The sequence below is a fragment of the Tachysurus fulvidraco genome, chromosome 19, assembly GCF_022655615.1.
Source record: "Tachysurus fulvidraco isolate hzauxx_2018 chromosome 19, HZAU_PFXX_2.0, whole genome shotgun sequence".
Lineage (NCBI taxonomy): Eukaryota > Metazoa > Chordata > Actinopteri > Siluriformes > Bagridae > Tachysurus > Tachysurus fulvidraco.
Genome location: NC_062536.1, coordinates 11,812,863 through 11,817,862, shown reverse-complemented (window position 1 = coordinate 11,817,862; position 5,000 = coordinate 11,812,863). Strand labels below are relative to the sequence as shown.

General features: G+C 38.8%; 1 protein-coding gene across 8 annotated transcripts in view; it reads right to left on the bottom strand.

The window, feature by feature from the left end:
• foxp2 (forkhead box P2) overlaps positions 1-5,000 on the bottom strand; it is a 91,368-nt gene that overhangs the window by 54,160 nt on the left and 32,208 nt on the right. The gene's annotated exons all lie outside the window — the stretch shown is intronic.

Sequence of the window (5,000 nt, the reverse complement as noted above, 5' to 3'; positions counted from 1 at the left end):
TTTTAATTCTCTCTCTTTTAATCAAACTCATGCTATTTAATTATTTTTTGTGACATTTGAAACATTTAGTGCTGTCATCTTCAGAGCACAATTATTGTGGCCAGAGAGCTACAGATGTCTTAAGCCTCAATTTTAACGTAGACAAATAAATCAAAGATATTAAATTAATTTCACAGGCATCTATTAGATATGAAAAGCAGAGGGGAGCAGAGACAAGAAAAGAAAAAAATCTATCATGAATATCACTAATGATTGTGCTAAAAACAGCATAAATTATGCATATTACCTCCTCTCTAGTAATAAATGTTTTATCATTTTCCCTGCATAAATGCTCTGTACTTTCAAAGAAGCAATGAGGACTCCTGCCCGGATCTGTGGAGATCCTTGCAATAAATAAAAGAATCGGCCTGACCCAACAAATGCAATTCAAGGTGTGTTCTGCATAGCTAATATACCCACAAGAGCCTTCTTAATTCACACACTCGGCGGCTCAAGCCTCATCACCTCTCTGTCATTAAAACACCTTTTTTTCTTCCCCATTACACATTTTCCTCCTCGCAGGAAATTATTTCTGCCTGTCTCATATTTCATTTTATTAAAATATAAACAATATTAATTATATTAATGGAGACAGAATTCAAAAATAATACGCCTGATCCGCAGAATGTTTAAAGGTGATACATTTTTTGATATATTTTTTGCAATATTTTCCATCATTTTTTCCGACAATGTCGCCATCCTCCTTTGCATAGATTAAGCGAATCAATTTTGTCACCTGCTCCGCATGGATAAATAGGACCGCTCTTTGAATAAGACGATACAGTAGCAAGGCAAGCTTAAGCGCTGAAAATTAACAGCAATAATCAAATGCTCGACACAACAAAGAAGACGCCGTCTAATCCGTGACTGCTTTTCAGATGGATAAATGACATTTTATAGGCTGAGGTTTTTTTTTAACTGAAAACCAGAGGCATCGGAGCGAGTTGTGTTCCAGCTGTCCAGTAGGAAGCCTGAAACTGCAGCAAGGCTGAAAACACACGGCTTAAGTTACACGCAGGGGGACAGCTGAGGACAACACGCTCAACACACAACCAACAAGACATGCTTAGCAGCAAACAATGTCAAATGGCAAAATGCACACTGCATTAACACACAGTGAGAGAGAGAGAGAGAGAGAGAGAGAGAGAGAGAGAGAGAGAGAGAGAGAGAGAGAGAGAGAGAGAGAGAGACATGACGATGAGGCGTTGATGAATCTCTTGAAGAAACGCAAAGCTGCCACAGAGATCAGGCGACTAATAAGTATTCAAATTAGGCATAAATTTTACATGCCCCATGTTTTAAATATTCAGAGAAAGAGTGTCTGATTGCCTTTACTCGAATTTTAAGAACAATCTAATGGAGTGTTTTTTAACAGCAATGAAAAAAAGCATAACCTAAAGACCAAGATACAAAAATGTTAATTTAATGTTAAAAATACAAAAGTGTTCATTAATTCCATGTACCTTGAAAAATCAAATATATATTTTCTAAGAAATAATTTTTTTAAGTGTATCTATTTTGGAAACGAATATTTACATTCAGAACTTTCCATTTTAATCTAATACAAAGCATGTAAAATATACTTTAAGATCAGGTCCTCGTTAATGCCACAGATTACTGATGAGATCATTAAAGCCACAGGCATCATTAACATCAGATTTACCTCCAAATTCGCATTATCTAAAAGTTGTATGTAAGTGTGTAACTGAAAATAATAGGCATGCAGATGTATGCAAAGTGTATTCAGGGAGATCAGATGGTGCTTTAACCTTAATGACAGCGGTGAGATAAATTAATTAGCCATCTAACAGCAGCATTCAAATCTGCCAATTACAATGTCAATTAGAAGCAGAGGAGCGCCTGCATTCGTTTCCACGCCACGGAGCAGGGGACGAGAGTCTGCACGCTGCTGAAGCGGCCAAGTGTCACCACTCACTGCTTGGCTGTACCGACGGAGAGAGATGGACAGTGACAGAAGAGAGAGACAGAGAAAGAGAGTGAGAGAGAGAGAGAGAGAGAGAGAGAGAGAGAGAGTGAGAGAGAGAGAGAGCAGGGAAAGAAAAGGCGAGATGTGTTCATCACAGACACACTGGCCCTAAGGGCTGGCTGTCTGTCACTGTATCAGGCTGTCCTTTCCTAAAAACCCACGGGGGCAGAAGGTTAGCCCCACCGGAACAATATTTACAGCTCCTGTTTAGTACTGTAGGAAGGGGTGCCAGGCTTTCTGGCTCCATCCTAATGTACGTTTATTTATTTATTTTTTAAATATCTGTGATTTATAACAGAATTCTCTGAAATCAGAAGCGGGACATTCGCTGCAACTTTGCTGTGTTTTTAAGCAAATTCCACATTTCTCATACAAAAAGTGCATATCCAAAGATCATGGAAAAATTCTGACCATGATACAAACCGATAGCTCCAGCTCACAGCTCTGATATAAAGAAATATTATTTGCCCTGTGTCTTTTTGTCTGTATGGTTTTTTTTTAATGCTGTAACACTACCACACTCACAGTTCCTCTCTGTGTAAATGTTTGCTCTCCACTAATACAATGTACAATTCTATCTTTTCCACAAGGTGAAAAATCCCAGAATCCTGCCAACGCATTCAGGTCTACGGCTAAGATTTTGGGGGATCTAAGCAGACGAAAAGTGTGGGAGGGTGAGAAAGCCACTTACAGCCCAGATGTTTCTCAGACACACACACACACACACACACACACACACACACACACACACACACACACACACACACACACACACACACACACACACTAATTCAGTAATGTGCCTGTAAAGACACTGATTTTAGCTCAGTATCGTTCTTGTAAGAGGGATTTACAGACCAAAAAAATAAAATAATTTAAATTAACACTATTACAACAGACTTGTTTCCTTGGCTACTTGTTTCCGTCCTTGGATAAACTGCCCTAGAAAAATGCAGAGACTTGCAGAGGAAACAGAGCCTGATGATGATTCTTTCAGAAAAGCATCAGGAAGGCAGACTCTGTGATCCAAGAAGTGTATTCATTATCAGTGCATTGCTCAGGTGCCTGGAATTCCAAAATTGCAGAAAAAAACAGCAAAAATTACATTTCACAGTCTGCTAGCTCCTCCTGCCCAGATCCAGTTAAGATATGGGTACCATTTAAAATAATCACAAATTCTGTGCTCCACTGAAATTAATTCATCATTGCCATAAGTTACAATGCATGCAAAATAGAGAATTACACCAGCCAGTATGCTCAAATATTTAATAGTTAGGATTGCTTAATAAATCAAAAATGCCAACTTTGGACCATTTCTAACATTTGGACCATTTGTACACACTGGCAAAAATATGATAGCAGTTATTTTTATTTAATTGTGATTTGGACCTGAATTTATAGGATTTTGTGCATCTGAACAGACAGCAACAATGAGGAGGAAAGGACTGCTAAACAGCAAGCCTATAAAAACAGGCTTAAGACACAAGAATAAATACAGGCACTTTCAACCTTCTAAGTCGTGTGAAGATTAACAATCTGTGCCAGACGCCCTTTTTTGGCTTTAAAGGGCCACCATACAGAGAGTTAACAACTCCCATATAAACCTGAGTAATAGTATGGCACTCCTCTCAGATGGGATTTCAAAGTGATTCACAATAGATGAGATTGCTTTAGAAAGAGCGAAAGAAAGAAAATCATATTTACAAAAAATCACAAGTTTCAAAATGAAAGGAGTGACGGAACAATCGGCTGCTTTTTCGAATTAACGCTATGCAAAGCAACAGGATCAAATGTTATCTGTAGTACAAGATTTGTGTTGAAAAAAGGCATGAAAAAAAATTAATTCATCATTTCAAGCTTTATGTCACATGAGCCATTTTGCACAGGAGGTTAATTCTATTCTATTTACATTCAGACAAGAAAGGCGAGGAGACTATAATAAAAAAAGGAATATAAAAATAGGAGAAAAGAGGGAGAATTGACTCAATCCTTGTGCATGTGAGAAAATGCCTGTGTGAAATACGTGTAATCTAAAAGAGCAGTGATTTCTTCTACTTGTGCTGATAGAAGAGAAGTCATCAGTAACACTAAAATGCAAATTACTCTTAATCATCAACTTTGTATGGAGAGGGTTGCATATCATGAATTAAAGGCATATCCACAACATGTACGCTAAAACATTGTGCATGTGCAGAATGAAGACTGTCTCAAACATCACTGGGCTCCATTCTTTAGTTCTTCCCATATAATTAAAATTTTACCCAGCAAGTACCTCCCTCTAGGAGAACAAGGCTCTGAAAGTAGGTGAACAGACAGTGACACTATCTAATCAAGCAGTCCCCGTTTTCATTTTGGGTAATTTCTTTAATTAACTCAGCCCACCTAATCATCAGTAATTGACCTATAAAAGGGGGAGGCCCCATTGTCTGCTCCAATCATCTTTGGCAGTAGAACAGTTCAGAGGCAAGTGCTCTCTCTCTCTCTCTCTCTCTCTCTCTCTCTCTCTCTCTCTCTCTCTCTCTCTCTCTCTCTCTCTCTTTCTCTATTGCACTGTCTTCCTCGAACTTGTTCCATCTCACCTGCTCAAAGACCTATTTATCCATTTTCCTGGACTATTTACCAGACTCAAATACATACTTCACTTCAGCACTGCTTTGTTCTAGCACAATTATCTACCGTGACACCAGCTGTATTTTTTTGCATGAAGGTGAGGGAAAGATTAAAAAGGGACTTGTATGTGAGATGTGCATGTAAGTTCAGTGTCGTTAACAGCGGTGAGAGACTGGAAATAGCGAGAGGAACCGATCCAGCCGCAGTGCCACACAGCTGCGCGGCCATAGAGACATAGCTCATAGTGACGTTTCCAGTTATTTGGGGCTGATTAGGGTCATTATGTCCCCGGCTCTGATTTATGTTGTCATTCCCTCTCCCCAGTCCTGCATCGATAGATCTTAATGAATTGGTAAATAAGGGT